Consider the following 8,058-nt stretch of genomic DNA (forward strand, 5'->3'; position numbering starts at 1 on the left):
CAAAATGCAAAAAATGTCGACCTCAACATCTGGAATGACAGTACTCTGGGTGTATCACTCAGCGAAAGACGCCTTGTGATGAGATACGTTGGTTGTGGGATAATTCAGCTTGGCCTGTTTCATCGATCATGTGTTACTAAGGCAATGACATTGTCTGATTTCGAGGGAGCCAGACGTGTTGGTGACAAGTACATCATAGCAGTGCATGAAACCTCCTCGATTCTGTGTTTAAACCTGGAGGAGTATAACCTTTTCAAGGATTACCGAAACTATGTCAGGGGAACTCAGCCAGATGATAGCACCCCAAAGAGGTCAGCATTCTTCAGAATGACGAACGGACAACCACTGTCTTATCCTTTGGACCAATGTAGTTTTTTTCAGCCTCTTTTTGGTATTGTTCGGGACACAGCAAAAGATGGGAAGAGGCATGGCTACACAGCTGTGAATGCACGAAATGCTTTGAGAGCAATTATAATAAATGAGATCTACAGGCATCCTGATATCAATCTTATTTCAACATACCTCGACCACTGTGAGAAGTGTAAGCCCCTTGACAATGAAAAAGAGATCCTGAAAATCCGATCCATACTTGACCAGATCACTGCATCAAGTTTGGAAGGAAGCAGTGACGATCATTCTTTCACAACAGAAAGGGCTGAGACATGTCGATTGCGGAGGACGTGTACAACCTCATACTGTGTAGATGACATGGACCAGGTGCCCCGGTCTTCTGTATCACCACTAACAGACTCGACTCATTCATCAGATGATGAACAGACGCCGCTGTCATCAACATTGCGGTCCGAATTGATTCTCGAGCCTTCTAACCAATCAGAAAAATCACCTGATTTAGAAGTGGATTTCCAGGAGTCATTTTCACCGATTTTGTCATCAGATGGTGAGGATGAGACGGAAGACCCGTCTTCTCCAGTGATCGAGTATATGGGAGTTGTGGAACGTGACCCAGAACCGTTTGCTATATCAACAAACTCATCAGGTGCCATGGAGGAAAAACGAAATTTATTTACACACCATGTAAGGACAGCTTCGACTTCAGGGCCAAGTCAACCAGCGGACATGTCCGATTCTGATGAACACAACTTTGAACCGCGTACATCTTCATGGCGTACATCCCTGGTTAGCGGTGAAGAAACAAGGGTAGCATCTCCTCAAATGATCAAATTCATGGGCGCGGAAGGACATATTCCTGACCTGTTTTCAATATCAACAGAATTAACAGATTCAGAGGACCCTATTTCTTGGCCACTTAGTCGACCCGAAGATTCAAACGATGCTGGAAAAGCAATGACATCGGACTCAACACACATTGAGGATGAGTTTCGTAGCACATCGTCACCAGACCACAGACATTCTCCAGAGCTGTTTCGTCCTCTGGGAAATTCAGAAGATGCAGAGGAAGCCGCAGGGCAGAAGTTTCGTACAGATTGTGTTGATGGTGACTGCACTGGGAGCTCTACCTGGAATGTTAAACTTGATGTGAGCAGCGATGGAGATGACGAAGAAGAACCACCTCCACCATCACCTAAGAAGCGGCGATGGATGGGGAATGGAAAGGCTAAATCATCAAGGATGATAAAGATTGTTAGTGAAAAGCAAGGGGTACCAAGTGCAGAGCTGCCCGTGTCATTACCAACTGGACTTCGGGCACAATTCTGTGATGAGTTCCCTCTCAGGCCATACGGCCCTGTTCCTTCTGTGCAGGAAGTAACAGCATTTCTGAGATTCCGTGGCGTGACCGGGGATGCTGTTCAGGCGGTGTATGCTAGAAACTACAGGGCAATGTGGCGGGCCAAGCAGCGGGAGTTGGTGGTGTACTTGAACTTAATGCAGTGGTCTAGGAAACCTTCCCAAGATGAAGCTAAGCAGCTGTTGGAGGATTTAAACGTGAAACTACTCCCATCGAAAGTACTGAGCCTGTATGACGATTTCCGCAGGAAATACATGGGTTACAGACATCAAAATCATGACGTGTTGCCAGGGTTACAGACAGCCAACACTGGCTGCCAATTCCATCGACGTCTTATCTTCATGACAGACAATTAACATCAGTCAATAACGTGTTGCCTTGGAAACAAACATCTAACATTAGCTTCATAAGTCAATGACTCGTTGCCATGGTTACAGATACCTACCTAACATGGGCACATAAGTCGATGACGTGTGTTGCATGGCTATGACTTTATGTGAAATTTATTGCATCAATGCATTACGCATGTTGCCAAGATACGGTCCTAAAGCATATGTTGCATCAGATGTATGTTGCATTAAGGAATAAAGTTGGACCTCATGTTTAGTTTGTAATAATAAACCTTTTTGTGATAAAGGCAAGAATTTATAGATGTCAAGTTCTTTATTTTGTTATTTTGAAGAACACGATGTTACAGAGTATACTCATATTCCTTAATCAGGTGAATGATGGAAGAGTAGCATATACTCGGGAACGTCGTATTTCTCAAAATACAGAGGTTGACATTCATAGATTCTTGCCTTTATGTGTGTTATTTTTAATATTCTACAATTCTATGGTACAGTTGTATATGGAGATCACGGGACATGATATGAATAGATTGATAGTATCACATGTGAGTGAGTGAGTACATTATATTTAAGTGAATAGGTAAGTGTGGTTTCATGCCGCTTTTAGCAATATTCCAGCAATATCACGGCGGGTATACCAGAAATGGGCTTAACACATGGTACTCATGTGGGGAATCGAACCCATAGAACTGCAAGAATACGCCGGACCCATCCTGCGAAAAGCGGTGTAAAACTACACTCACTCTCAGGCGGAGAGGATACACCAGACCCAGCATCAGTCAGCGTTAATGTCTAGCTTGGAGTAGTTCTTATGGCAGAGGGGCGGTGGGGTAGCCTTGTGGTTAAAGCGTTGGCTCGTCACGCCGAAGACCCGGGTTCGATTCCCCACAAGGGTACAATGTGTGAAGCCCATTTCTGGTGTCCCCCGACGTGATATTGCTGGAATATTGCAAAAAGTGGCGTACAACCCAACCTAATCACTCACTCACTCACTCACCCTTACGGCAGAATGGCGGGCAATACCTACGGTCACCATGAGTATGATATAAAAATGGGCAGTATGATATAAAAATTGGTGATTATTGCAATAAAGACGGTGGTATTATTCACCTGTCTGCAACAACGGTCAAGGTTACAAAGTAGGGTATCCAGAGTAAGAAGGATCTCCACACATTTGCTGGTCTATTTGTAACTTTAAATATAATGTGGGCGGTGGGGTAGCCTAGTGGTTAAAGCGTTCGCTCGCTCGATCGTCACGCCGAAGACCCGGGTTCGATCCCCACATGGGCACAATGTACCCCGCCGTGATATTGCTGGAATATTGCTAAAAACGACATGAAACCACACTTACCTATTCAATTAAATATAATGTACTGTGCAAGAGTTAGCTCCCATTATGTACCATAGGAAAAGATTCTGCAACTACCTGGGTCAGAAAAACCCATAGGATTGTAGTACTCGTTAATATCTTCTAGAATGTCGTCTAACTTCCGCACACAACTGCCCCTCACTAACTATCCACACATACAATGTATCACACTTTGAACATTGTTATTCAATGAATAACACTGCCACGTTGTTACTCGAGGAAAAATGCTGCCACATTGTTACTCTATGAATAACACTGCCCCATGACAATGTTCAGGGACGGCAATCGCGTACGCGGACTGGCGGTAAACGAGAACTCGCCATGCTGAACACGCCTCAGGTTGTAAATGTAATGCTAACCGACGCATTTATTTGCATTACGTCTTGCACACACTGCACTGGCGGATCCAAGGGGGTTCACACACACACACACACACACACACCAACCCCTTGAAAATGTCTAAAGACCACTTTAAAGCTAATGTTAATGTCCCCCGGGGGGATCTGCCTATGCAATGTACAATGAATCAAACCCGGAACTCGGGTCTTTTGACGTGACGAGCGAACGCTTTAACCACAAGGCTGCTGAATGCTGTCAGCAACAAAATTATGAAGTTAGATTACGCCATTATATTCAGTCAACAAAATAAAGGTCGTTGCATTACATCTGAAATGTCACTTGGGGTTAGAATATAGAGACCCACTTTGATGTTCAACCCAGAACTCTCCAATATTCCAGCAAGATGACGGCGTTCTGGAAATATTGGAGTCTGAACCAGACAATCCAGTGATTTACATCAGCACCAATCTACACACTCAGGATACGATGCCATTCACCAACATGTAACCAGAACTTGCCACTCATACAAGGGTAATGCTATTTGTGTCAGGTTACCCGTGAAGATCCAGCTTAGAATTGATCTTCAGTTACCCATGCTTGTAGTAAGAGGCGACAAACGGGATCGGGTGGTCAGGTTCGCTGGCCTGGTTGGCACATGGCATCGTATCCCAGTTGCGTAGATCGATGCTCATGCTGTTGATCACTGGACTGTCTGGTAAAAATTACATTATTTACAGAGTGAGACCGCCACCATATAGCTTGAATATTACTTGCCCCACGAAGGAGTGCGACGTAAAACTAAACTCTTGAGAATATTTTGCTCATATGACTCATGCTATGTGTATGTGCGGCTGCTTCAGCCCAGACTTAAGCTGGTTTTCTAGTTATCTTTACAGAAACCCGATGTCATTACCCTAATGCCCAACCATATTTTAACGTCTTTTGATATGAAGTGTTCCGCGATCGAACCCGTGACTTTCCGCACTCCGGGCGGATGAAAGTGAGTGAGTATATATGGTTTCACGTCGCTTTTAGCAATATTCCAGTGGTATGACGGTGTGGGACACCAGAAATGGGCTCCTGAAAATATTGGTACCCCTAAAATGGCGAAAATTTGTCATTAGCCTAAAATTATCCCTGAGCCAACCAATGACGTCTTGTGCTCCATGAGATTTAGTTGCGGCAACCTTTGATGAAAATGGAAGGTGATCGGATGCAGGCGATTGCACACTCTGGCGCAGTGATGACTTAGCATGGAACTCTGGGTAGGAGAGTGAATAGATTGATGGAAGTAGATGAATTAGTGGAACGGGATTAAATTCCTTCGGATGAATTTATTGAGACACGGAATTATGTTGAAAATATGAAACATGAAAACGCAAGAAGAAAAATGGCATTTACAGTTGTTGAATTAATGTTGAATAAACTTTGATCATGCGGGGTTTTTTTAGTGTTTGAGTAAAATATTTTTGTAGAGTATAAAAGGTTTTTAAAAATGATAGATTCTTACAAGATTAGTATTAAGTGATAAAAATATTATGACCCTCCCCTTTCCATATCTTGCCCCGCATCATCCCGAGACGCCCATATCTGACTGAGGCCGTTATCCCTGAGCCAACCAATCGAAGAACGTCTCCTGTTATTCACATGACAGGATACGAGGTCTGTGTGATAACGGCATACATTTACGTCATCAACAATGGATTACGTCACCATATGTCTCGTGGCGTCATTAGGCCCATATTTTTTATTCCGCAAATATTGCAAGTTAACGGTTTTGTTAAAACCTCGAAAGTAAGTTTTTGAGTTTGAAGGACATTGAGTTGTACTTAACGTGTAAGCGACTGACACCAACAACAAAAATGCGAGTATCAGAATGTATTGAGTGAACGTTCCATTTCACGGCAGCGTTCGCTATACATTCCATCTTCCCTGCTTATACGCAAACTGTCGAGTGTTTACTTATCTAGGTCGCCAGTGTTTTCTCCAATATATGCACTGGTCATCATCGTTACTGTAAACATATTGTCCAGGTAAGGAAGTTACTGTAAACATATTGTCCAGGTAAGGAAGTTACTGTAAACATATTGTCCAGGTAAGGAAGTTACTGTAAACATATTGTCAAGGTAAGGAAGTTACTGTAAACATATTGTCCAGGTAAGGAAGTTACTGTAAACATATTGTCCAGGTAAGGAAGTTACAAAAGTATTGGTTGACGACACACAGAGTGAAACCTCGCGTAATCTTTCAACTGTTTCAATGCATAATACACAAAAATAACATACAAAATACACGGAAAGGGTTTTAGTAATATTAAACAGACTAAATTAACCACACAAACACACACACACACACACACACACTCCCCCCATATAGTTTAATCCGATTTATCAGCTGTTGTGGCTTGCCTCGCTGCTCATTCCGCTCTCTCATGCTCCCTCAAAAGAGCTTTCTTGGAGCATGTTTGTTTCAAATATTAACCTATGAAGCTTGCTATATCTGTTTCAGTAGATGTTGGACAGTTGGCCAAAGCACCATCTCTGAAACAGAATGTCAACACATGGCTTTAAAGCAATTGTAATGTTTGTATAAAAATGAGTATTTACATTTTTATGATTATTTTACTACCCAAACGTTAGACACTAGCATCAGATAACCAAAGCAGCATATTAAAACATCATCTGAATCTCAATCATACCGAGTAACAAAAACATGGTCCATAAAGAAGCAGCAACAGGTTTACTTGATACATCTGAGTGGGCTTAGAACAAATGCAGAAATGATTGTGATGTCCTGTGGTCAAAAATAATAATCTGACCTTTGACTAAACCAGTTGTTTCACTTGGACATGTTTATGTGGTCCCAAGTGCTATCATATTAATAACAGTAGTGTTGTGTATTACTTTAGAAGGAAAACTGTTCACCTCTGATCAGTTTCTACAGTCTTGTTGTAGAAAAGCTTCTCTTGTTTCCAATTCCTTTTACATTGTACTGACCCATGGCCAAGGGTTAAAACTCAACAGTTGGTCTGATGCATGTCTTTGCCGCCAACCCGTTTCTGTGCTTGAAGCTGCAAAATAATATTAAGATATATATGCTGTCGCTTGGCAACATACATTAACAAATTTTATGCCAGGAGTACATGCCACCAGTATTTTCGTAACATAAAAATTAAATACAGATCAATCAACCATTAATGAAATACAACAGGAATTTATTACCAACCAAATAAAATCAATTTGTCAAATTGTGCAACTGATTTCATCTGGTTAAATTGTATGATACTTTCCAAAGATGCGGGCGTCATTTACAGAGAATTTTTTTACTAACAATATATACTATTTACAAGACTGAAAATTGTGTATTTCTAACAGTTGACCCAAAAATTAGAAATGGTTAGTTGCCTTTTAATGGCTTTATGACACATCTTCATTTCTTGTTTAAAAGTTGTATACGATATTTACTTGTGAGGGGGCTGACATTTGTTGTGAGGAATCATGGTCTGGGTGCTGTGATAGGGACATATTGTTTACGCTATAAAATACATCCGTAACTGGAGACACGGACTTGAATGTAATATTATCCCCTGAGTTCCTGTACATCGCTGATAAGCAAGAGTGCCTCTGTGACCAGATCTGTGTCGACAGATTGGATACAGGGTAGAGGAAACAGGGAAAATTCCTATATTTGAATGGTAAAATTATAGTTAAGTAAATAGTCATAGGAATTCGTACTGTTGCAAACTAAGAATGAACGTTCACAAGGCACGATACAGAATTTGACTGAAATTCTTAAGTGATGATTTATCAGGTTAACTGTGCAATTTCACGTTTTTAGAACAATAATGTGAATACACATACCTCCTCTTAGAAAACTGTAGTCTTGTCACAAGAGTAAAATGAACAGTCTTCTATATCCTGCAGTGTGGTGGAACTTCCTGCCTGCTATGTACAGAGTCCGATTTTGAATGCAGGAATTCCTGCTCTGACCTGATAAAGTATCTGGGAACATTCCTGAGACTGCTGACACCAAAACGAGAGGTAGCAAGTTGTCCACACAGGGAAGGCTGAACTTATATTATCGTAAATAGTATTGTACAAAATCAGTCATTGTAATGAAACACATGACATACTATTCCACTTGACCAAATTTTCACAAAAGTTTTCTAGAACTTATAATTTCTCATAAATATTTATGTTCAGGCGTATTTGCATAACAATTATTTTTCAAATTAATATACATTCCTGCAGTGAACAGAAACATCCTTATCAGGGAAAATGTTTCATTAATGA

General features: G+C 41.3%; 1 long non-coding RNA gene across 1 annotated transcript; it reads right to left on the reverse strand.

The window, feature by feature from the left end:
- Positions 1 to 6,218: 6,218 nt before the first annotated feature.
- LOC124289487 lies at positions 6,219 to 7,694 on the reverse strand. Its single transcript, XR_006901705.1, has 3 exons — positions 7,627 to 7,694; positions 6,691 to 6,836; positions 6,219 to 6,306 (listed from the first exon to the last, which is right to left on the reverse strand). It is a non-coding gene; the product is annotated as an uncharacterized LOC124289487 (long non-coding RNA).
- Between the last annotated feature and the right edge of the window lie 364 nt (positions 7,695 to 8,058).

The sequence above is a fragment of the Haliotis rubra genome, unplaced genomic scaffold, assembly GCF_003918875.1.
Source record: "Haliotis rubra isolate DU_JTF1 unplaced genomic scaffold, ASM391887v1 Scf442, whole genome shotgun sequence".
Taxonomy (NCBI): Eukaryota; Metazoa; Mollusca; class Gastropoda; order Lepetellida; family Haliotidae; genus Haliotis; species Haliotis rubra.